Here is a 22,874-nt window from a genome sequence, read left to right on the forward strand (position 1 = left end):
CGTATATTTTAGTTGCCTTTAGGAAAGACGTAATTTACCCCTGCATTTTGTGAAGACAGAGAAAAGAAATCAAGTTCAAGCCATTACAGAACCAAGAATGTCTTGAGCTAATATGCCTTGCTGATAACAGGGTGACAAGTGGCCGTGATCGTCTAGTGGTTAGGACTTTGCGTTGTGGCCGCAAGAACCCCGGTTCGAATCCGGGTCACGGCATGTTGCCCGAGCTTTTGCAGGATGTGTTTCTCTGCATTTTCCGAGCCAGGAAGCTTTCCAGTAACCAACCAGATGCACAACTTTTGGCCGAGTTTCACGCGTCTCAGTTGAACACCAATTCAGTGGGAAATGAAGACATTGTCTGTAACCATCCAGGTACGACGATAGTTATAGAGAGGCACCTACTTTTAGAATGCCTTATGTCCATTGTGTAGCTAACGTAGCTATCTGAGGCGTTACACTCCTTCTGATTGCTTCCATCAAAAGTAGGCATATTTTCCTTGTCCATCTTCTATGGCAAATAACTCTCTGTTGTATTTGCTACCTTCGTGTCGTGAATACTGTGACTGTAAGTTACTCCTATTATCATGTACATTTGTAGTGTAATAAGTAGATGACGAAAACTCTCTGCTCATTGACTTGTTCGGGACTTCCTGCTGTTTTTAGAGGGCGTCATCAACGTTATACTGTGACAAAGCGATGTGTTTATAGACTATAATTGTAACAAGGAAAAGCTGAAAATGTGTATAAATCGCTGGCCATTTCAGGTTGTAGAACAGCCGTGATCGTCTAGTGGTTAGGACTTTGCGTTGTGGCCGCAAGAACCCAGGTTAGAATCCTGGTCTCGGCATCTACACCTTTTTGGGGATATCATTGATATTTCAATAATCCATTAAAGCACACACGTTTACTTTTACAGGTCGGCCCAGTTCAAAGCAATGCATAAAATCATTTGACTTGAAACTATTCCAAACCTTTTAATTGAGTAAATTAAATTTGGAAATAGACTCCTGATTTACGTATATTTTAGTTGCCTTTAGGAAAGACGTAATTTACCCCTGCATTTTGTGAAGACAGTGAAAAGAAATCAAGTTCAAGCCATTACAGAACCAAGAATGTCTTGAGCTAATATGCCTTGCTGATAACAGGGTGACAAGTGGCCGTGATCGTCTAGTGGTTAGGACTTTGCGTTGTGGCCGCAAGAACCCCGGTTCGAATCCGGGTCACGGCATGTTGCCCGAGCTTTTGCAGGATGTGTTTCTCTGCATTTTCCGAGCCAGGAAGCTTTCCAGTAACCAACCAGATGCACAACTTTTAGCCGAGTTTCACGCGTCTCAGTTGAACACCAATTCAGTGGGAAATGAAGACATTGTCTGTAACCATCCAGGTACGACGATAGTTATAGAGAGGCACCTACTTTTAGAATGCCTTATGTCCATTGTGTAGCTAACGTAGCTATCTGAGGCGTTACACTCCTTCTGATTGCTTCCATCAAAAGTAGGCATATTTTCCTTGTCCATCTTCTATGGCAAATAACTCTCTGTTGTATTTGCTACCTTCGTGTCGTGAATACTGTGACTGTAAGTTACTCCTATTATCATGTACATTTGTAGTGTAATAAGTAGATGACGAAAACTCTCTGCTCATTGACTTGTTCGGGACTTCCTGCTGTTTTTAGAGGGCGTCATCAACGTTATACTGTGACAAAGCGATGTGTTTATAGACTATAATTGTAACAAGGAAAAGCTGAAAATGTGTATAAATCGCTGGCCATTTCAGGTTGTAGAACAGCCGTGATCGTCTAGTGGTTAGGACTTTGCGTTGTGGCCGCAAGAACCCAGGTTCGAATCCGGGTCTCGGCATCTACACCTTTTTGGGGATATCATTGATATTTCAATATTCCATTAAAGCACACACGTTTACTTTTACAGGTCGGCCCAGTTCAAAGCAATGCATAAAACCATTTGACTTGAAACTATTCCAAACCTTTTAATTGAGTAAATTAAATTTGGAAATAGACTCCTGATTTACGTATATTTTAGTTGCCTTTAGGAAAGACGTAATTTACCCCTGCATTTTGTGAAGACAGTGAAAAGAAATCAAGTTCAAGCCATTACAGAACCAAGAATGTCTTGAGCTAATATGCCTTGCTGATAACAGGTTGACAAGTGGCCGTGATCGTCTAGTGGTTAGGACTTTGCGTTGTGGCCGCAAGAACCCCGGTTCGAATCCGGGTCACGGCATGTTGCCCGAGCTTTTGCAGGATGTGTTTCTCTGCATTTTCCGAGCCAGGAAGCTTTCCAGTAACCAACCAGATGCACAACTTTTGGCCGAGTTTCACGCGTCTCAGTTGAACACCAATTCAGTGGGAAATGAAGACATTGTCTGTAACCATCCAGGTACGACGATAGTTATAGAGAGGCACCTACTTTTAGAATGCCTTATGTCCATTGTGTAGCTAACGTAGCTATCTGAGGCGTTACACTCCTTCTGATTGCTTCCATCAAAAGTAGGCATATTTTCCTTGTCCATCTTCTATGGCAAATAACTCTCTGTTGTATTTGCTACCTTCGTGTCGTGAATACTGTGACTGTAAGTTACTCCTATTATCATGTACATTTGTAGTGTAATAAGTAGATGACGAAAACTCTCTGCTCATTGACTTGTTCGGGACTTCCTGCTGTTTTTAGAGGGCGTCATCAACGTTATACTGTGACAAAGCGATGTGTTTATAGACTATAATTGTAACAAGGAAAAGCTGAAAATGTGTATAAATCGCTGGCCATTTCAGGTTGTAGAACAGCCGTCATCGTCTAGTGGTTAGGACTTTGCGTTGTGGCCGCAAGAACCCAGGTTCGAATCCTGGTCTCGGCATCTACACCTTTTTGGGGATATCATTGATATTTCAATAATCCATTAAAGCACACACGTTTACTTTTACAGGTCGGCCCAGTTCAAAGCAATGCATAGAACCATTTGACTTGAAACTATTCCAAACCTTTTAATTGAGTAAATTAAATTTGGAAATAGACTCCTGATTTACGTATATTTTAGTTGCCTTTAGGAAAGACGTAATTTACCCCTGCATTTTGTGAAGACAGTGAAAAGAAATCAAGTTCAAGCCATTACAGAACCAAGAATGTCTTGAGCTAATATGCCTTGCTGATAACAGGGTGACAAGTGGCCGTGATCGTCTAGTGGTTAGGACTTTGCGTTGTGGCCGCAAGAACCCCGGTTCGAATCCTGGTCTCGGCATCTACACCTTTTTGGGGATATCATTGATATTTCAATATTCCATTAAAGCACACCATTTTACTTTTACAGGTCGGCCCAGTTCAAAGCAATGCATAAAATCATTTGACTTGAAACTATTCCAAACCTTTTAATTGAGTAAATTAAATTTGGAAATAGACTCCTGATTTACGTATATTTTAGTTGCCTTTAGGAAAGACGTAATTTACCCCTGCATTTTGTGAAGACAGTGAAAAGAAATCAAGTTCAAGCCATTACAGAACCAAGAATGTCTTGAGCTAATATGCCTTGCTGATAACAGGGTGACAAGTGGCCGTGATCGTCTAGTGGTTAGGACTTTGCGTTGTGGCCGCAAGAACCCCGGTTCGAATCCGGGTCACGGCATGTTGCCCGAGCTTTTGCAGGATGTGTTTCTCTGCATTTTCCGAGCCAGGAAGCTTTCCAGTGGCCAACCAACCAGATGCGCAACTTTTGGCCGAGTTTCACGCGTCTCAGTTGAACACAAATTCAGTGGGAAATGAAGACATTGTCTGTAACCATTCAGGTACGACGATAGTTATAGAGAGGCACCTACTTTTAGAATGCCTTATGTCCATTGTGTAGCTAACGTAGCTATCTGAGGCGTTACACTCCTTCTGATTGCTTCCATCAAAAGTAGGCATATTTTCCTTGTCCATCTTCTATGGCAAATAACTCTCTGTTGTATTTGCTACCTTCGTGTCGTGAATACTGTGACTGTAAGTTACTCCTATCATCATGTACATTTGTAGTGTAATAAGTAGATGACGGAAACTCTCTGCTCATTGACTTGTTCGGGACTTCCTGCTGTTTTTAGAGGGCGTCATCAACGTTATACTGTGACAAAGCGATGTGTTTATAGACTATAATTGTAACAAGGAAAAGCTGAAAATGTGTATAAATCGCTGGCCATTTCAGGTTGTAGAACAGCCGTGATCGTCTAGTGGTTAGGACTTTGCGTTGTGGCCGCAAGAACCCAGGTTCGAATCCTGGTCTCGGCATCTACACCTTTTTGGGGATATCATTAATATTTCAATATTCCATTAAAGCACACACGTTTACTTTTACAGGTCGGCCCATTTCAAAGCAATGCATAAAATCATTTGACTTGAAACTATTCCAAACCTTTTAATTGAGTAAATTAAATTTGGAAATAGACTCCTGATTTACGTATATTTTAGTTGCCTTTAGGAAAGACGTAATTTACCCCTGCATTTTGTGAAGACAGAGAAAAGAAATCAAGTTCAAGCCATTACAGAACCAAGAATGTCTTGAGCTAATATGCCATGCTGATAACAGGTTGACAAGTGGCCGTGATCGTCTAGTGGTTAGGACTTTGCGTTGTGGCCGCAAGAACCCCGGTTCGAATCCGGGTCACGGCATGTTGCCCGAGCTTTTGCAGGATGTGTTTCTCTGCTTTTTCCGAGGCAGGACGCTTTCCAGTGGCCAACCAACCAGTTGCGCAACTTTTGGCCGAGTTTCACGCGTCTCAGTTGAACACAAATTCAGTGGGAAATGAAGACATTGTCTGTAACCATTCAGGTACGACGATAGTTATAGAGAGGCACCTACTTTTAGAATGCCTTATGTCCATTGTGTAGCTAACGTAGCTATCTGAGGCGTTACACTCCTTCTGATTGCTTCCATCAAAAGTAGGCATATTTTCCTTGTCCATCTTCTATGGCAAATAACTCTCTGTTGTATTTGCTACCTTCGTGTCGTGAATACTGTGACTGTAAGTTACTCCTATCATCATGTACATTTGTAGTGTAATAAGTAGATGACGGAAACTCTCTGCGCATTGACTTGTTCGGGACTTCCTGCTGTTTTTAGAGGGCGTCATCAACGTTATACTGTGACAAAGCGATGTGTTTATAGACTATAATTGTAACAAGGAAAAGCTGAAAATGTGTATAAATCGCTGGCCATTTCAGGTTGTAGAACAGCCGTGATCGTCTAGTGGTTAGGACTTTGCGTTGTGGCCGCAAGAACCCAGGTTCGAATCCTGGTCTCGGCATCTACACCTTTTTGGGGATATCATTAATATTTCAATATTCCATTAAAGCACACACGTTTACTTTTACAGGTCGGCCCATTTCAAAGCAATGCATAAAATCATTTGACTTGAAACTATTCCAAACCTTTTAATTGAGTAAATTAAATTTGGAAATAGACTCCTGATTTACGTATATTTTAGTTGCCTTTAGGAAAGACGTAATTTACCCCTGCATTTTGTGAAGACAGAGAAAAGAAATCAAGTTCAAGCCGTTACAGAACCAAGAATGTCTTGAGCTAATATGCCTTGCTGATAACAGGTTGACAAGTGGCCGTGATCGTCTACTGGTTAGGACTTTGCGTTGTGGCCGCAAGAACCCCGGTTCGAATCCGGGTCACGCTAGTTGCCCGAGCTTTTGCAGGATGTGTTTCTCTGCATTTTCCGAGCCAGGAAGCTTTCCAGTGGCCAACCAACCAGATGCGCAACTTTTGGCCGAGTTTCACGCGTCTCAGTTGAACACAAATTCAGTGGGAAATGAAGACATTGTCTGTAACCATTCAGGTACGACGATAGTTATAGAGAGGCACCTACTTTTAGAATGCCTTATGTCCATTGTGTAGCTAACGTAGCTATCTGAGGCGTTACACTCCTTCTGATTGCTTCCATCAAAAGTAGGCATATTTTCCTTGTCCATCTTCTATGGCAAATAACTCTCTGTTGTATTTGCTACCTTCGTGTCGTGAATACTGTGACTGTAAGTTACTCCTATCATCATGTACATTTGTAGTGTAATAAGTAGATGACGAAAACTCTCTGCTCATTGACTTGTTCGGGACTTCCTGCTGTTTTTAGAGGGCGTCATGAACGTTATACTGTGACAAAGCGATGTGTTTATAGACTATAATTGTAACAAGGAAAAGCTGAAAATGTGTATAAATCGCTGGCCATTTCAGGTTGTAGAACAGCCGTGATCGTCTAGTGGTTAGGACTTTGCGTTGTGGCCGCAAGAACCCAGGTTCGAATCCTGGTCTCGGCATCTACACCTTTTTGGGGATATCATTAATATTTCAATATTCCATTAAAGCACACACGTTTACTTTTACAGGTCGGCCTATTTCAAAGCAATGCATAAAATCATTTGACTTGAAACTATTCCAAACCTTTTAATTGAGTAAATTAAATTTGGAAATAGACTCCTGATTTACGTATATTTTAGTTGCCTTTAGGAAAGACGTAATTTACCCCTGCATTTTGTGAAGACAATGAAAAGAAATCAAGTTCAAGCCATTACAGAACCAAGAATGTCTTGATCTAATATGCCATGCTGATAACAGGGTGACAAGTGGCCGTGATCGTCTAGTGGTTAGGACTTTGCGTTGTGGCCGCAAGAACCCCGGTTCGAACCTGGGTCACGGCATGTTGCCCGAGCTTTTGCAGGATGTGTTTCTCTGCATTTTCCGAGGCAGGACGCTTTCCAGTGGCCAACTAACCAGTTGCGCAACTTTTGGCCGAGTTTCACGCGCCTCAGTTGAACACAAATTCAGTGGGAAATGAAGACATTGTCTGTAACCATCCAGGTACGACGATAGTTAGAGAGGCACCTACTTTTAGAATGCCTTATGTCCATTGTGTAGCTAACGTAGCTATCTGAGGCGTTACACTCCTTCTGATTGCTTCCATCAAAAGTAGGCATATTTTCCTTGTCCATCTTCTATGGCAAATAACTCTCTGTTGTATTTGCTACCTTCGTGTCGTGAATACTGTGACTGTAAGTTACTCCTATCATCATGTACATTTGTAGTGTAATAAGTAGATGACGGAAACTCTCTGCGCATTGACTTGTTCGGGACTTCCTGCTGTTTTTAGAGGGCGTCATCAACGTTATACTGTGACAAAGCGATGTGTTTATAGACTATAATTGTAACAAGGAAAAGCTGAAAATGTGTATAAATCGCTGGCCATTTCAGGTTGTAGAACAGCCGTGATCGTCTAGTGGTTAGGACTTTGCGTTGTGGCCGCAAGAACCCAGGTTCGAATCCTGGTCTCGGCATCTACACCTTTTTGGGGATATCATTAATATTTCAATATTCCATTAAAGCACACACGTTTACTTTTACAGGTCGGCCTATTTCAAAGCAATGCATAAAATCATTTGACTTGAAACTATTCCAAACCTTTTAATTGAGTAAATTAAATTTGGAAATAGACTCCTGATTTACGTATATTTTAGTTGCCTTTAGGAAAGACGTAATTTACCCCTGCATTTTGTGAAGACAGTGAAAAGAAATCAAGTTCAAGCCATTACAGAACCAAGAATGTCTTGAGCTAATATGCCATGCTGATAACAGGGTGACAAGTGGCCGTGATCGTCTAGTGGTTAGGACTTTGCGTTGTGGCCGCAAGAACCCCGGTTCGAATCCGGGTCACGGCATGTTGCCCGAGCTTTTGCAGGATGTGTTTCTCTGCTTTTTCCGAGGCAGGACGCTTTCCAGTGGCCAACCAACCAGTTGCGCAACTTTTGGCCGAGTTTCACGCGCCTCAGTTGAACACAAATTCAGTGGGAAATGAAGACATTGTCTGTAACCATTCAGGTACGACGATAGTTAGAGAGGCACCTACTTTCAGAATGCCTTATGTCCATTGTGTAGCTAACGTAGCTATCTGAGGCGTTACACTCCTTCTGATTGCTTCCATCAAAAGTAGGCATATTTTCCTTGTCCATCTTCTATGGCAAATAACTCTCTGTTGTATTTGCTACCTTCGTGTCGTGAATACTGTGACTGTAAGTTACTCCTATCATCATGTACATTTGTAGTGTAATAAGTAGATGACGAAAACTCTCTGCTCATTGACTTGTTCGGGACTTCCTGCTGTTTTTAGAGGGCGTCATCAACGTTATACTGTGACAAAGCGATGTGTTTATAGACTATAATTGTAACAAGGAAAAGCTGAAAATGTGTATAAATCGCTGGCCATTTCAGGTTGTAGAACAGCCGTGATCGTCTAGTGGTTAGGACTTTGCGTTGTGGCCGCAAGAACCCAGGTTCGAATCCTGGTCTCGGCATCTACACCTTTTTGGGGATATCATTAATATTTCAATATTCCATTAAAGCACACACGTTTACTTTTACAGGTCGGCCTATTTCAAAGCAATGCATAAAATCATTTGACTTGAAACTATTCCAAACCTTTTAATTGAGTAAATTAAATTTGGAAATAGACTCCTGATTTACGTATATTTTAGTTGCCTTTAGGAAAGACGTAATTTACCCCTGCATTTTGTGAAGACAGTGAAAAGAAATCAAGTTCAAGCCATTACAGAACCAAGAATGTCTTGATCTAATATGCCATGCTGATAACAGGGTGACAAGTGGCCGTGATCGTCTAGTGGTTAGGACTTTGCGTTGTGGCCGCAAGAACCCCGGTTCGAATCCGGGTCACGGCATGTTGCCCGAGCTTTTGCAGGATGTGTTTCTCTGCTTTTTCCGAGGCAGGACGCTTTCCAGTGGCCAACCAACCAGTTGCGCAACTTTTGGCCGAGTTTCACGCGCCTCAGTTGAACACAAATTCAGTGGGAAATGAAGACATTGTCTGTAACCATTCAGGTACGACGATAGTTATAGAGAGGCACCTACTTTTAGAATGCCTTATGTCCATTGTGTAGCTAACGTAGCTATCTGAGGCGTTACACTCCTTCTGATTGCTTCCATCAAAAGTAGGCATATTTTCCTTGTCCATCTTCTATGGCAAATAACTCTCTGTTGTATTTGCTACCTTCGTGTCGTGAATACTGTGACTGTAAGTTACTCCTATCATCATGTACATTTGTAGTGTAATAAGTAGATGACGGAAACTCTCTGCGCATTGACTTGTTCGGGACTTCCTGCTGTTTTTAGAGGGCGTCATCAACGTTATACTGTGACAAAGCGATGTGTTTATAGACTATAATTGTAACAAGGAAAAGCTGAAAATGTGTATAAATCGCTGGCCATTTCAGGTTGTAGAACAGCCGTGATCGTCTAGTGGTTAGGACTTTGCGTTGTGGCCGCAAGAACCCAGGTTCGAATCCTGGTCTCGGCATCTACACCTTTTTGGGGATATCATTAATATTTCAATATTCCATTAAAGCACACACGTTTACTTTTACAGGTCGGCCTATTTCAAAGCAATGCATAAAATCATTTGACTTGAAACTATTCCAAACCTTTTAATTGAGTAAATTAAATTTGGAAATAGACTCCTGATTTACGTATATTTTAGTTGCCTTTAGGAAAGACGTAATTTACCCCTGCATTTTGTGAAGACAGTGAAAAGAAATCAAGTTCAAGCCATTACAGAACCAAGAATGTCTTGAGCTAATATGCCATGCTGATAACAGGGTGACAAGTGGCCGTGATCGTCTAGTGGTTAGGACTTTGCGTTGTGGCCGCAAGAACCCCGGTTCGAATCCGGGTCACGGCATGTTGCCCGAGCTTTTGCAGGATGTGTTTCTCTGCTTTTTCCGAGGCAGGACGCTTTCCAGTGGCCAACCAACCAGTTGCGCAACTTTTGGCCGAGTTTCACGCGCCTCAGTTGAACACAAATTCAGTGGGAAATGAAGACATTGTCTGTAACCATCCAGGTACGACGATAGTTAGAGAGGCACCTACTTTTAGAATGCCTTATGTCCATTGTGTAGCTAACGTAGCTATCTGAGGCGTTACACTCCTTCTGATTGCTTCCATCAAAAGTAGGCATATTTTCCTTGTCCATCTTCTATGGCAAATAACTCTCTGTTGTATTTGCTACCTTCGTGTCGTGAATACTGTGACTGTAAGTTACTCCTATCATCATGTACATTTGTAGTGTAATAAGTAGATGACGAAAACTCTCTGCTCATTGACTTGTTCGGGACTTCCTGCTGTTTTTAGAGGGCGTCATCAACGTTATACTGTGACAAAGCGATGTGTTTATAGACTATAATTGTAACAAGGAAAAGCTGAAAATGTGTATAAATCGCTGGCCATTTCAGGTTGTAGAACAGCCGTGATCGTCTAGTGGTTAGGACTTTGCGTTGTGGCCGCAAGAACCCAGGTTCGAATCCTGGTCTCGGCATCTACACCTTTTTGGGGATATCATTAATATTTCAATATTCCATTAAAGCACACACGTTTACTTTTACAGGTCGGCCTATTTCAAAGCAATGCATAAAATCATTTGACTTGAAACTATTCCAAACCTTTTAATTGAGTAAATTAAATTTGGAAATAGACTCCTGATTTACGTATATTTTAGTTGCCTTTAGGAAAGACGTAATTTACCCCTGCATTTTGTGAAGACAGTGAAAAGAAATCAAGTTCAAGCCATTACAGAACCAAGAATGTCTTGAGCTAATATGCCATGCTGATAACAGGGTGACAAGTGGCCGTGATCGTCTAGTGGTTAGGACTTTGCGTTGTGGCCGCAAGAACCCCGGTTCGAATCCGGGTCACGGCATGTTGCCCGAGCTTTTGCAGGATGTGTTTCTCTGCTTTTTCCGAGGCAGGACGCTTTCCAGTGGCCAACCAACCAGTTGCGCAACTTTTGGCCGAGTTTCACGCGCCTCAGTTGAACACAAATTCAGTGGGAAATGAAGACATTGTCTGTAACCATTCAGGTACGACGATAGTTAGAGAGGCACCTACTTTCAGAATGCCTTATGTCCATTGTGTAGCTAACGTAGCTATCTGAGGCGTTACACTCCTTCTGATTGCTTCCATCAAAAGTAGGCATATTTTCCTTGTCCATCTTCTATGGCAAATAACTCTCTGTTGTATTTGCTACCTTCGTGTCGTGAATACTGTGACTGTAAGTTACTCCTATCATCATGTACATTTGTAGTGTAATAAGTAGATGACGGAAACTCTCTGCTCATTGACTTGTTCGGGACTTCCTGCTGTTTTTAGAGGGCGTCATCAACGTTATACTGTGACAAAGCGATGTGTTTATAGACTATAATTGTAACAAGGAAAAGCTGAAAATGTGTATAAATCGCTGGCCATTTCAGGTTGTAGAACAGCCGTGATCGTCTAGTGGTTAGGACTTTGCGTTGTGGCCGCAAGAACCCAGGTTCGAATCCTGGTCTCGGCATCTACACCTTTTTGGGGATATCATTAATATTTCAATATTCCATTAAAGCACACACGTTTACTTTTACAGGTCGGCCCATTTCAAAGCAATGCATAAAATCATTTGACTTGAAACTATTCCAAACCTTTTAATTGAGTAAATTAAATTTGGAAATAGACTCCTGATTTACGTATATTTTAGTTGCCTTTAGGAAAGACGTAATTTACCCCTGCATTTTGTGAAGACAGTGAAAAGAAATCAAGTTCAAGCCATTACAGAACCAAGAATGTCTTGATCTAATATGCCATGCTGATAACAGGGTGACAAGTGGCCGTGATCGTCTAGTGGTTAGGACTTTGCGTTGTGGCCGCAAGAACCCCGGTTCGAATCCGGGTCACGGCATGTTGCCCGAGCTTTTGCAGGATGTGTTTCTCTGCTTTTTCCGAGGCAGGACGCTTTCCAGTGGCCAACCAACCAGTTGCGCAACTTTTGGCCGAGTTTCACGCGCCTCAGTTGAACACAAATTCAGTGGGAAATGAAGACATTGTCTGTAACCATTCAGGTACGACGATAGTTATAGAGAGGCACCTACTTTTAGAATGCCTTATGTCCATTGTGTAGCTAACGTAGCTATCTGAGGCGTTACACTCCTTCTGATTGCTTCCATCAAAAGTAGGCATATTTTCCTTGTCCATCTTCTATGGCAAATAACTCTCTGTTGTATTTGCTACCTTCGTGTCGTGAATACTGTGACTGTAAGTTACTCCTATCATCATGTACATTTGTAGTGTAATAAGTAGATGACGGAAACTCTCTGCGCATTGACTTGTTCGGGACTTCCTGCTGTTTTTAGAGGGCGTCATCAACGTTATACTGTGACAAAGCGATGTGTTTATAGACTATAATTGTAACAAGGAAAAGCTGAAAATGTGTATAAATCGCTGGCCATTTCAGGTTGTAGAACAGCCGTGATCGTCTAGTGGTTAGGACTTTGCGTTGTGGCCGCAAGAACCCAGGTTCGAATCCTGGTCTCGGCATCTACACCTTTTTGGGGATATCATTAATATTTCAATATTCCATTAAAGCACACACGTTTACTTTTACAGGTCGGCCTATTTCAAAGCAATGCATAAAATCATTTGACTTGAAACTATTCCAAACCTTTTAATTGAGTAAATTAAATTTGGAAATAGACTCCTGATTTACGTATATTTTAGTTGCCTTTAGGAAAGACGTAATTTACCCCTGCATTTTGTGAAGACAGTGAAAAGAAATCAAGTTCAAGCCATTACAGAACCAAGAATGTCTTGAGCTAATATGCCATGCTGATAACAGGGTGACAAGTGGCCGTGATCGTCTAGTGGTTAGGACTTTGCGTTGTGGCCGCAAGAACCCCGGTTCGAATCCGGGTCACGGCATGTTGCCCGAGCTTTTGCAGGATGTGTTTCTCTGCTTTTTCCGAGGCAGGACGCTTTCCAGTGGCCAACCAACCAGTTGCGCAACTTTTGGCCGAGTTTCACGCGCCTCAGTTGAACACAAATTCAGTGGGAAATGAAGACATTGTCTGTAACCATCCAGGTACGACGATAGTTAGAGAGGCACCTACTTTTAGAATGCCTTATGTCCATTGTGTAGCTAACGTAGCTATCTGAGGCGTTACACTCCTTCTGATTGCTTCCATCAAAAGTAGGCATATTTTCCTTGTCCATCTTCTATGGCAAATAACTCTCTGTTGTATTTGCTACCTTCGTGTCGTGAATACTGTGACTGTAAGTTACTCCTATCATCATGTACATTTGTAGTGTAATAAGTAGATGACGAAAACTCTCTGCTCATTGACTTGTTCGGGACTTCCTGCTGTTTTTAGAGGGCGTCATCAACGTTATACTGTGACAAAGCGATGTGTTTATAGACTATAATTGTAACAAGGAAAAGCTGAAAATGTGTATAAATCGCTGGCCATTTCAGGTTGTAGAACAGCCGTGATCGTCTAGTGGTTAGGACTTTGCGTTGTGGCCGCAAGAACCCAGGTTCGAATCCTGGTCTCGGCATCTACACCTTTTTGGGGATATCATTAATATTTCAATATTCCATTAAAGCACACACGTTAATTTTACAGGTCGGCCTATTTCAAAGCAATGCATAAAATCATTTGACTTGAAACTATTCCAAACCTTTTAATTGAGTAAATTAAATTTGGAAATAGACTCCTGATTTACGTATATTTTAGTTGCCTTTAGGAAAGACGTAATTTACCCCTGCATTTTGTGAAGACAGTGAAAAGAAATCAAGTTCAAGCCATTACAGAACCAAGAATGTCTTGAGCTAATATGCCATGCTGATAACAGGGTGACAAGTGGCCGTGATCGTCTAGTGGTTAGGACTTTGCGTTGTGGCCGCAAGAACCCCGGTTCGAATCCGGGTCACGGCATGTTGCCCGAGATTTTGCAGGATGTGTTTCTCTGCTTTTTCCGAGGCAGGACGCTTTCCAGTGGCCAACCAACCAGTTGCGCAACTTTTGGCCGAGTTTCACGCGCCTCAGTTGAACACAAATTCAGTGGGAAATGAAGACATTGTCTGTAACCATCCAGGTACGACGATAGTTAGAGAGGCACCTACTTTTAGAATGCCTTATGTCCATTGTGTAGCTAACGTAGCTATCTGAGGCGTTACACTCCTTCTGATTGCTTCCATCAAAAGTAGGCATATTTTCCTTGTCCATCTTCTATGGCAAATAACTCTCTGTTGTATTTGCTACCTTCGTGTCGTGAATACTGTGACTGTAAGTTACTCCTATCATCATGTACATTTGTAGTGTAATAAGTAGATGACGAAAACTCTCTGCTCATTGACTTGTTCGGGACTTCCTGCTGTTTTTAGAGGGCGTCATCAACGTTATACTGTGACAAAGCGATGTGTTTATAGACTATAATTGTAACAAGGAAAAGCTGAAAATGTGTATAAATCGCTGGCCATTTCAGGTTGTAGAACAGCCGTGATCGTCTAGTGGTTAGGACTTTGCGTTGTGGCCGCAAGAACCCAGGTTCGAATCCTGGTCTCGGCATCTACACCTTTTTGGGGATATCATTAATATTTCAATATTCCATTAAAGCACACACGTTTACTTTTACAGGTCGGCCCATTTCAAAGCAATGCATAAAATCATTTGACTTGAAACTATTCCAAACCTTTTAATTGAGTAAATTAAATTTGGAAATAGACTCCTGATTTACGTATATTTTAGTTGCCTTTAGGAAAGACGTAATTTACCCCTGCATTTTGTGAAGACAATGAAAAGAAATCAAGTTCAAGCCATTACAGAACCAAGAATGTCTTGAGCTAATATGCCATGCTGATAACAGGGTGACAAGTGGCCGTGATCGTCTAGTGGTTAGGACTTTGCGTTGTGGCCGCAAGAACCCCGGTTCGAATCCGGGTCACGGCATGTTGCCCGAGCTTTTGCAGGATGTGTTACTCTGCATTTTCCGAGGCAGGACGCTTTCCAGTGGCCAACCAACCAGTTGCGCAACTTTTGGCCGAGTTTCACGCGCCTCAGTTGAACACAAATTCAGTGGGAAATGAAGACATTGTCTGTAACCATCCAGGTACGACGATAGTTAGAGAGGCACCTACTTTTAGAATGCCTTATGTCCATTGTGTAGCTAACGTAGCTATCTGAGGCGTTACACTCCTTCTGATTGCTTCCATCAAAAGTAGGCATATTTTCCTTGTCCATCTTCTATGGCAAATAACTCTCTGTTGTATTTGCTACCTTCGTGTCGTGAATACTGTGACTGTAAGTTACTCCTATCATCATGTACATTTGTAGTGTAATAAGTAGATGACGGAAACTCTCTGCTCATTGACTTGTTCGGGACTTCCTGCTGTTTTTAGAGGGCGTCATCAACGTTATACTGTGACAAAGCGATGTGTTTATAGACTATAATTGTAACAAGGAAAAGCTGAAAATGTGTATAAATCGCTGGCCATTTCAGGTTGTAGAACAGCCGTGATCGTCTAGTGGTTAGGACTTTGCGTTGTGGCCGCAAGAACCCAGGTTCGAATCCTGGTCTCGGCATCTACACCTTTTTGGGGATATCATTAATATTTCAATATTCCATTAAAGCACACACGTTTACTTTTACAGGTCGGCCCATTTCAAAGCAATGCATAAAATCATTTGACTTGAAACTATTCCAAACCTTTTAATTGAGTAAATTAAATTTGGAAATAGACTCCTGATTTACGTATATTTTAGTTGCCTTTAGGAAAGACGTAATTTACCCCTGCATTTTGTGAAGACAGTGAAAAGAAATCAAGTTCAAGCCATTACAGAACCAAGAATGTCTTGAGCTAATATGCCATGCTGATAACAGGGTGACAAGTGGCCGTGATCGTCTAGTGGTTAGGACTTTGCGTTGTGGCCGCAAGAACCCCGGTTCGAATCCGGGTCACGGCATGTTGCCCGAGCTTTTGCAGGATGTGTTACTCTGCATTTTCCGAGGCAGGACGCTTTCCAGTGGCCAACCAACCAGTTGCGCAACTTTTGGCCGAGTTTCACGCGCCTCAGTTGAACACAAATTCAGTGGGAAATGAAGACATTGTCTGTAACCATCCAGGTACGACGATAGTTAGAGAGGCACCTACTTTTAGAATGCCTTATGTCCATTGTGTAGCTAACGTAGCTATCTGAGGCGTTACACTCCTTCTGATTGCTTCCATCAAAAGTAGGCATATTTTCCTTGTCCATCTTCTATGGCAAATAACTCTCTGTTGTATTTGCTACCTTCGTGTCGTGAATACTGTGACTGTAAGTTACTCCTATCATCATGTACATTTGTAGTGTAATAAGTAGATGACGGAAACTCTCTGCTCATTGACTTGTTCGGGACTTCCTGCTGTTTTTAGAGGGCGTCATCAACGTTATACTGTGACAAAGCGATGTGTTTATAGACTATAATTGTAACAAGGAAAAGCTGAAAATGTGTATAAATCGCTGGCCATTTCAGGTTGTAGAACAGCCGTGATCGTCTAGTGGTTAGGACTTTGCGTTGTGGCCGCAAGAACCCAGGTTCGAATCCTGGTCTCGGCATCTACACCTTTTTGGGGATATCATTAATATTTCAATATTCCATTAAAGCACACACGTTTACTTTTACAGGTCGGCCCATTTCAAAGCAATGCATAAAATCATTTGACTTGAAACTATTCCAAACCTTTTAATTGAGTAAATTAAATTTGGAAATAGACTCCTGATTTACGTATATTTTAGTTGCCTTTAGGAAAGACGTAATTTACCCCTGCATTTTGTGAAGACAATGAAAAGAAATCAAGTTCAAGCCATTACAGAACCAAGAATGTCTTGAGCTAATATGCCATGCTGATAACAGGGTGACAAGTGGCCGTGATCATCTAGTGGTTAGGACTTTGCGTTGTGGCCGCAAGAACCCCGGTTCGAATCCGGGTCACAGCATGTTGCCCGAGCTTTTGCAGGATGTGTTACTCTGCATTTTCCGAGGCAGGACGCTTTCCAGTGGCCAACCAACCAGTTGCGCAACTTTTGGCCGAGTTTCACGCGCCTCAGTTGAACACAAATTCAGTGGGAAATGAAGACATTGTCTGTAACCATTCAGGTACGACGATAGTTAGAGAGGCACCTACTTTTAGAATGCCTTATGTCCATTGTGTAGCTAACGTAGCTATCTGAGGCGTTACACTCCTTCTGATTGCTTCCATCAAAAGTAGGCATATTTTCCTTGTCCATCTTCTATGGCAAATAACTCTCTGTTGTATTTGCTACCTTCGTGTCGTGAATACTGTGACTGTAAGTTACTCCTATCATCATGTACATTTGTAGTGTAATAAGCAGATGACGGAAACTCTCTGCTCATTGACTTGTTCGGGACTTCCTGCTGTTTTTAGAGGGCGTCATCAACGTTATACTGTGACAAAGCGATGTGTTTATAGACTATAATTGTAACAAGGAAAAGCTGAAAATGTGTATAAATCGCTGGCCATTTCAGGTTGTAGAACAGCCGTGATCGTCTAGTGGTTAGGACTTTGCGTTGTGGCCGCAAGAACCCAGGTTCGAATCCTGGTCTCGGCATCTACACCTTTTTGGGGATATCATTAATATTTCAATATTCCATTAAAGCACACACGTTTACTTTTACAGGTCGGCCCAGTTCAAAGCAATGCATAGAACCATTTGACTTGAAACTATTCCAAACCTTTTAATTGAGTAAATTAAATTTGGAAATAGACTCCTGATTTACGTATATTTTAGTTGCCTTTAGGAAAGACGTAATTTACCCCTGCATTTTGTGAAGACAGTGAAAAGAAATCAAGTTCAAGCCATTACAGAACCAAGAATGTCTTGAGCTAATATGCCTTGCTGATAACAGGGTGACAAGTGGCCGTGATCGTCTAGTGGTTAGGACTTTGCGTTGTGGCCGCAAGAACCCAGGTTCGAATCCGGGTCACGGCATGTTGCCCGAGCTTTTGAAGGATAGGTTTCTCTGCATTTTCCGAGCCAGGAAGCTTTCCAGTGTCCAACCAACCAGATGCGCAACTTTTGGCCGAGTTTCACGCGTCTCAGTTGAACACAAATTCAGTGGGAAATGAAGACATTGTCTGTAACCATTCAGGTACGACGATAGTTAGAGAGGCACCTACTTTTAGAATGCCTTATGTCCATTGTGTAGCTAACGTAGCTATCTGAGGCGTTACACTCCTTCTGATTGCTTCCATCAAAAGTAGGCATATTTTCCTTGTCCATTTTCTATGGCTAAGAACTCTCTGTTGTATTTTTGCTACCTTCGTGTCGTGAATACTGTGACTGTAAGTTACTCCTATCATCATGTACATTTGTAGTGTAATAAGCAGATGACGGAAACTCTCTGCTCATTGACTTGTTCGGGACTTCCTGCTGTTTTTAGAGGGCGTCATCAACGTTATACTGTGACAAAGCGATGTGTTTATAGACTATAATTGTAACAAGGAAAAGCTGAAAATGTGTATAAATCGCTGGCCATTTCAGGTTGTAGAACAGCCGTGATCGTCTAGTGGTTAGGACTTTGCGTTGTGGCCGCAAGAACCCAGGTTCGAATCCTGGTCTCGGCATCTACACCTTTTTGGGGATATCATTAATATTTCAATATTCCATTAAAGCACACACGTTTACTTTTACAGGTCGGCCCAGTTCAAAGCAATGCATAAAACCATTTGACTTGAAACTATTCCAAACCTTTTAATTGAGTAAATTAAATTTGGAAATAGACTCCTGATTTACGTATATTTTAGTTGCCTTTAGGAAAGACGTAATTTACCCCTGCATTTTGTGAAGACAGTGAAAAGAAATCAAGTTCAAGCCATTACAGAACCAAGAATGTCTTGAGCTAATATGCCATGCTGATAACAGGGTGACAAGTGGCCGTGATCGTCTAGTGGTTAGGACTTTGCGTTGTGGCCGCAAGAACCCCGGTTCGAATCCGGGTCACGGCATGTTGCCCGAGCTTTTGAAGGATAGGTTTCTCTGCATTTTCCGAGCCAGGAAGCTTTCCAGTGGCCAACCAACCGGATGCGCAACTTTTGGCCGAGTTTCACGCGTCTCAGTTGAACACAAATTCAGTGGGAAATGAAGACATTGTCTGTAACCATTCAGGTACGACGATAGTTAGAGAGGCACCTACTTTTAGAATGCCTTATGTCCATTGTGTAGCTAACGTAGCTATCTGAGGCGTTACACTCCTTCTGATTGCTTCCATCAAAAGTAGGCATAGTTTCCTTGTCCATTTTCTATGGCTAAGAACTCTCTGTTGTATTTTTGCTACCTTCGTGTCGTGAATACTGTGACTGTAAGTTACTCCTATCATCATGTACATTTGTAGTGTAATAAGCAGATGACGGAAACTCTCTGCTCATTGACTTGTTCGGGACTTCCTGCTGTTTTTAGAGGGCGTCATCAACGTTATACTGTGACAAAGCGATGTGTTTATAGACTATAATTGTAACAAGGAAAAGCTGAAAATGTGTATAAATCGCTGGCCATTTCAGGTTGTAGAACAGCCGTGATCGTCTAGTGGTTAGGACTTTGCGTTGTGGCCGCAAGAACCCCGGTTCGAATCCGGGTCACGGCATGTTGCCCGAGCTTTTGAAGGATAGGTTTCTCTGCATTTTCCGAGCCAGGAAGCTTTCCAGTGGCCAACCAACCGGATGCGCAACTTTTGGCCGAGTTTCACGCGTCTCAGTTGAACACAAATTCAGTGGGAAATGAAGACATTGTCTGTAACCATTCAGGTACGACGATAGTTAGAGAGGCACCTACTTTTAGAATGCCTTATGTCCATTGTGTAGCTAACGTAGCTATCTGAGGCGTTACACTCCTTCTGATTGCTTCCATCAAAAGTAGGCATAGTTTCCTTGTCCATTTTCTATGGCTAAGAACTCTCTGTTGTATTTTTGCTACCTTCGTGTCGTGAATACTGTGACTGTAAGTTACTCCTATCATCATGTACATTTGTAGTGTAATAAGCAGATGACGGAAACTCTCTGCTCATTGACTTGTTCGGGACTTCCTGCTGTTTTTAGAGGGCGTCATCAACGTTATACTGTGACAAAGCGATGTGTTTATAGACTATAATTGTAACAAGGAAAAGCTGAAAATGTGTATAAATCGCTGGCCATTTCAGGTTGTAGAACAGCCGTGATCGTCTAGTGGTTAGGACTTTGCGTTGTGGCCGCAAGAACCCAGGTTCGAATCCTGGTCTCGGCATCTACACCTTTTTGGGGATATCATTAATATTTCAATATTCCATTAAAGCACACACGTTTACTTTTACAGGTCGGCCCAGTTCAAAGCAATGCATAAAACCATTTGACTTGAAACTATTCCAAACCTTTTAATTGAGTAAATTAAATTTGGAAATAGACTCCTGATTTACGTATATTTTAGTTGCCTTTAGGAAAGACGTAATTTACCCCTGCATTTTGTGAAGACAGTGAAAAGAAATCAAGTTCAAGCCATTACAGAACCAAGAATGTCTTGAGCTAATATGCCATGCTGATAACAGGGTGACAAGTGGCCGTGATCGTCTAGTGGTTAGGACTTTGCGTTGTGGCCGCAAGAACCCCGGTTCGAATCCGGGTCACGGCATGTTGCCCGAGCTTTTGAAGGATAGGTTTCTCTGCATTTTCCGAGCCAGGAAGCTTTCCAGTGGCCAACCAACCGGATGCGCAACTTTTGGCCGAGTTTCACGCGTCTCAGTTGAACACAAATTCAGTGGGAAATGAAGACATTGTCTGTAACCATTCAGGTACGACGATAGTTAGAGAGGCACCTACTTTTAGAATGCCTTATGTCCATTGTGTAGCTAACGTAGCTATCTGAGGCGTTACACTCCTTCTGATTGCTTCCATCAAAAGTAGGCATATTTTCCTTGTCCATTTTCTATGGCTAAGAACTCTCTGTTGTATTTTTGCTACCTTCGTGTCGTGAATACTGTGACTGTAAGTTACTCCTATCATCATGTACATTTGTAGTGTAATAAGCAGATGACGGAAACTCTCTGCTCATTGACTTGTTCGGGACTTCCTGCTGTTTTTAGAGGGCGTCATCAACGTTATACTGTGACAAAGCGATGTGTTTATAGACTATAATTGTAACAAGGAAAAGCTGAAAATGTGTATAAATCGCTGGCCATTTCAGGTTGTAGAACAGCCGTGATCGTCTAGTGGTTAGGACTTTGCGTTGTGGCCGCAAGAACCCAGGTTCGAATCCTGGTCTCGGCATCTACACCTTTTTGGGGATATCATTAATATTTCAATATTCCATTAAAGCACACACGTTTACTTTTACAGGTCGGCCCAGTTCAAAGCAATGCATAAAACCATTTGACTTGAAACTATTCCAAACCTTTTAATTGAGTAAATTAAATTTGGAAATAGACTCCTGATTTACGTATATTTTAGTTGCCTTTAGGAAAGACGTAATTTACCCCTGTATTTTGTGAAGACAATGAAGAGAAATCAAGTTCAAGCCATTACAGAACCAAGAATGTCTTGAGCTAATATGCCTTGCTGATAACAGGGTGACAAGTGGCCGTGATCGTCTAGTGGTTAGGACTTTGCGTTGTGGCCGCAAGAACCCCGGTTCGAATCCGGGTCACGGCATGTTGCCCGAGCTTTTGCAGGATGTGTTTCTCTGCATTTTCCGAGCCAGGAAGCTTTCCAGTGGCCAACCAACCAGATGCGCAACTTTTGGCCGAGTTTCACGCGTCTCAGTTGAACACAAATTCAGTGGGAAATGAAGACATTGTCTGTAACCATCCAGGTACGACGATAGTTATAGAGAGGCACCTACTTTTAGAATGCCTTATGTCCATTGTGTAGCTAACGTAGCTATCTGAGGCGTTACACTCCTTCTGATTGCTTCCATCAAAAGTAGGCATATTTTCCTTGTCCATCTTCTATGGCAAATAACTCTCTGTTGTATTTGCTACCTTCGTGTCGTGAATACTGTGACTGTAAGTTACTCCTATCATCATGTACATTTGTAGTGTAATAAGTAGATGACGAAAACTCTCTGCTCATTGACTTGTTCGGGACTTCCTGCTGTTTTTAGAGGGCGTCATCAACGTTATACTGTGACAAAGCGATGTGTTTATAGACTATAATTGTAACAAGGAAAAGCTGAAAATGTGTATAAATCGTTTTCAGGTTGTAGAACAGCCGTGATCGTCTAGTGGTTAGGACTTTGCGTTGTGGCCGCAAGAACCCAGGTTCGAATCCTGGTCTCGGCATCTACACCTTTTTGGGGATATCATTAATATTTCAATATTCCATTAAAGCACACACGTTTACTTTTACAGGTCGGCCCATTTCAAAGCAATGCATAAAATCATTTGACTTGAAACTATTCCAAACCTTTTAATTGAGTAAATTAAATTTGGAAATAGACTCCTGATTTACGTATATTTTAGTTGCCTTTAGGAAAGACGTAATTTACCCCTGCATTTTGTGAAGACAATGAAAAGAAATCAAGTTCAAGCCATTACAGAACCAAGAATGTCTTGAGCTAATATGCCATGCTGATAACAGGGTGACAAGTGGCCGTGATCATCTAGTGGTTAGGACTTTGCGTTGTGGCCGCAAGAACCCCGGTTCGAATCCGGGTCACAGCATGTTGCCCGAGCTTTTGCAGGATGTGTTACTCTGCATTTTCCGAGGCAGGACGCTTTCCAGTGGCCAACCAACCAGTTGCGCAACTTTTGGCCGAGTTTCACGCGCCTCAGTTGAACACAAATTCAGTGGGAAATGAAGACATTGTCTGTAACCATCCAGGTACGACGATAGTTAGAGAGGCACCTACTTTTAGAATGCCTTATGTCCATTGTGTAGCTAACGTAGCTATCTGAGGCGTTACACTCCTTCTGATTGCTTCCATCAAAAGTAGGCATATTTTCCTTGTCCATCTTCTATGGCAAATAACTCTCTGTTGTATTTGCTACCTTCGTGTCGTGAATACTGT

At 42.0% G+C, this 22,874-nt stretch overlaps 39 non-coding genes across 39 annotated transcripts; all 39 read left to right on the forward strand.

The window, feature by feature from the left end:
• The first annotated feature begins 141 nt into the window (after positions 1-141).
• Trnah-gug lies at positions 142-213 on the forward strand. Its single transcript has one exon. It is a non-coding gene; the product is annotated as a tRNA-His (tRNA).
• Positions 214-772: 559 nt separating this feature from the next.
• Trnah-gug lies at positions 773-844 on the forward strand. Its single transcript has one exon. It is a non-coding gene; the product is annotated as a tRNA-His (tRNA).
• Positions 845-1,153: 309 nt separating this feature from the next.
• Positions 1,154-1,225, forward strand: Trnah-gug. The gene has a single exon. It is a non-coding gene; the product is annotated as a tRNA-His (tRNA).
• A 940-nt stretch (positions 1,226-2,165) lies between these two features.
• Trnah-gug lies at positions 2,166-2,237 on the forward strand. The gene has a single exon. It is a non-coding gene; the product is annotated as a tRNA-His (tRNA).
• Positions 2,238-3,558: 1,321 nt separating this feature from the next.
• Trnah-gug lies at positions 3,559-3,630 on the forward strand. The gene has a single exon. It is a non-coding gene; the product is annotated as a tRNA-His (tRNA).
• Positions 3,631-4,193: 563 nt separating this feature from the next.
• Positions 4,194-4,265, forward strand: Trnah-gug. Its single transcript has one exon. It is a non-coding gene; the product is annotated as a tRNA-His (tRNA).
• A 309-nt stretch (positions 4,266-4,574) lies between these two features.
• On the forward strand, positions 4,575-4,646 carry Trnah-gug. The gene has a single exon. It is a non-coding gene; the product is annotated as a tRNA-His (tRNA).
• A 563-nt stretch (positions 4,647-5,209) lies between these two features.
• Trnah-gug lies at positions 5,210-5,281 on the forward strand. The gene has a single exon. It is a non-coding gene; the product is annotated as a tRNA-His (tRNA).
• Positions 5,282-6,224: 943 nt separating this feature from the next.
• Trnah-gug lies at positions 6,225-6,296 on the forward strand. Its single transcript has one exon. It is a non-coding gene; the product is annotated as a tRNA-His (tRNA).
• Positions 6,297-6,605: 309 nt separating this feature from the next.
• On the forward strand, positions 6,606-6,677 carry Trnah-gug. The gene has a single exon. It is a non-coding gene; the product is annotated as a tRNA-His (tRNA).
• A 561-nt stretch (positions 6,678-7,238) lies between these two features.
• Positions 7,239-7,310, forward strand: Trnah-gug. The gene has a single exon. It is a non-coding gene; the product is annotated as a tRNA-His (tRNA).
• A 309-nt stretch (positions 7,311-7,619) lies between these two features.
• On the forward strand, positions 7,620-7,691 carry Trnah-gug. The gene has a single exon. It is a non-coding gene; the product is annotated as a tRNA-His (tRNA).
• A 561-nt stretch (positions 7,692-8,252) lies between these two features.
• Trnah-gug lies at positions 8,253-8,324 on the forward strand. The gene has a single exon. It is a non-coding gene; the product is annotated as a tRNA-His (tRNA).
• Positions 8,325-8,633: 309 nt separating this feature from the next.
• Positions 8,634-8,705, forward strand: Trnah-gug. Its single transcript has one exon. It is a non-coding gene; the product is annotated as a tRNA-His (tRNA).
• Positions 8,706-9,268: 563 nt separating this feature from the next.
• Positions 9,269-9,340, forward strand: Trnah-gug. The gene has a single exon. It is a non-coding gene; the product is annotated as a tRNA-His (tRNA).
• A 309-nt stretch (positions 9,341-9,649) lies between these two features.
• On the forward strand, positions 9,650-9,721 carry Trnah-gug. The gene has a single exon. It is a non-coding gene; the product is annotated as a tRNA-His (tRNA).
• Positions 9,722-10,282: 561 nt separating this feature from the next.
• Trnah-gug lies at positions 10,283-10,354 on the forward strand. The gene has a single exon. It is a non-coding gene; the product is annotated as a tRNA-His (tRNA).
• A 309-nt stretch (positions 10,355-10,663) lies between these two features.
• Trnah-gug lies at positions 10,664-10,735 on the forward strand. The gene has a single exon. It is a non-coding gene; the product is annotated as a tRNA-His (tRNA).
• Positions 10,736-11,296: 561 nt separating this feature from the next.
• Positions 11,297-11,368, forward strand: Trnah-gug. The gene has a single exon. It is a non-coding gene; the product is annotated as a tRNA-His (tRNA).
• Positions 11,369-11,677: 309 nt separating this feature from the next.
• On the forward strand, positions 11,678-11,749 carry Trnah-gug. Its single transcript has one exon. It is a non-coding gene; the product is annotated as a tRNA-His (tRNA).
• Positions 11,750-12,312: 563 nt separating this feature from the next.
• Trnah-gug lies at positions 12,313-12,384 on the forward strand. The gene has a single exon. It is a non-coding gene; the product is annotated as a tRNA-His (tRNA).
• Positions 12,385-12,693: 309 nt separating this feature from the next.
• Positions 12,694-12,765, forward strand: Trnah-gug. The gene has a single exon. It is a non-coding gene; the product is annotated as a tRNA-His (tRNA).
• A 561-nt stretch (positions 12,766-13,326) lies between these two features.
• Positions 13,327-13,398, forward strand: Trnah-gug. The gene has a single exon. It is a non-coding gene; the product is annotated as a tRNA-His (tRNA).
• Positions 13,399-13,706: 308 nt separating this feature from the next.
• On the forward strand, positions 13,707-13,778 carry Trnah-gug. The gene has a single exon. It is a non-coding gene; the product is annotated as a tRNA-His (tRNA).
• A 561-nt stretch (positions 13,779-14,339) lies between these two features.
• Positions 14,340-14,411, forward strand: Trnah-gug. Its single transcript has one exon. It is a non-coding gene; the product is annotated as a tRNA-His (tRNA).
• Positions 14,412-14,720: 309 nt separating this feature from the next.
• On the forward strand, positions 14,721-14,792 carry Trnah-gug. Its single transcript has one exon. It is a non-coding gene; the product is annotated as a tRNA-His (tRNA).
• A 561-nt stretch (positions 14,793-15,353) lies between these two features.
• On the forward strand, positions 15,354-15,425 carry Trnah-gug. Its single transcript has one exon. It is a non-coding gene; the product is annotated as a tRNA-His (tRNA).
• A 309-nt stretch (positions 15,426-15,734) lies between these two features.
• Positions 15,735-15,806, forward strand: Trnah-gug. Its single transcript has one exon. It is a non-coding gene; the product is annotated as a tRNA-His (tRNA).
• A 561-nt stretch (positions 15,807-16,367) lies between these two features.
• Trnah-gug lies at positions 16,368-16,439 on the forward strand. The gene has a single exon. It is a non-coding gene; the product is annotated as a tRNA-His (tRNA).
• A 942-nt stretch (positions 16,440-17,381) lies between these two features.
• Positions 17,382-17,453, forward strand: Trnah-gug. Its single transcript has one exon. It is a non-coding gene; the product is annotated as a tRNA-His (tRNA).
• Positions 17,454-17,762: 309 nt separating this feature from the next.
• Trnah-gug lies at positions 17,763-17,834 on the forward strand. Its single transcript has one exon. It is a non-coding gene; the product is annotated as a tRNA-His (tRNA).
• A 563-nt stretch (positions 17,835-18,397) lies between these two features.
• Positions 18,398-18,469, forward strand: Trnah-gug. The gene has a single exon. It is a non-coding gene; the product is annotated as a tRNA-His (tRNA).
• Positions 18,470-18,778: 309 nt separating this feature from the next.
• Positions 18,779-18,850, forward strand: Trnah-gug. Its single transcript has one exon. It is a non-coding gene; the product is annotated as a tRNA-His (tRNA).
• Positions 18,851-19,413: 563 nt separating this feature from the next.
• Trnah-gug lies at positions 19,414-19,485 on the forward strand. Its single transcript has one exon. It is a non-coding gene; the product is annotated as a tRNA-His (tRNA).
• A 563-nt stretch (positions 19,486-20,048) lies between these two features.
• Trnah-gug lies at positions 20,049-20,120 on the forward strand. Its single transcript has one exon. It is a non-coding gene; the product is annotated as a tRNA-His (tRNA).
• Positions 20,121-20,429: 309 nt separating this feature from the next.
• Trnah-gug lies at positions 20,430-20,501 on the forward strand. The gene has a single exon. It is a non-coding gene; the product is annotated as a tRNA-His (tRNA).
• A 563-nt stretch (positions 20,502-21,064) lies between these two features.
• Positions 21,065-21,136, forward strand: Trnah-gug. The gene has a single exon. It is a non-coding gene; the product is annotated as a tRNA-His (tRNA).
• A 309-nt stretch (positions 21,137-21,445) lies between these two features.
• Trnah-gug lies at positions 21,446-21,517 on the forward strand. Its single transcript has one exon. It is a non-coding gene; the product is annotated as a tRNA-His (tRNA).
• A 557-nt stretch (positions 21,518-22,074) lies between these two features.
• On the forward strand, positions 22,075-22,146 carry Trnah-gug. The gene has a single exon. It is a non-coding gene; the product is annotated as a tRNA-His (tRNA).
• The last annotated feature ends 728 nt before the right edge of the window (positions 22,147-22,874 follow it).

This window comes from Haliotis rufescens, unplaced genomic scaffold (genome assembly GCF_023055435.1).
Source record: "Haliotis rufescens isolate VD_foot unplaced genomic scaffold, xgHalRufe1.0.p SCAF_15, whole genome shotgun sequence".
NCBI classification, from domain to species: Eukaryota; Metazoa; Mollusca; class Gastropoda; order Lepetellida; family Haliotidae; genus Haliotis; species Haliotis rufescens.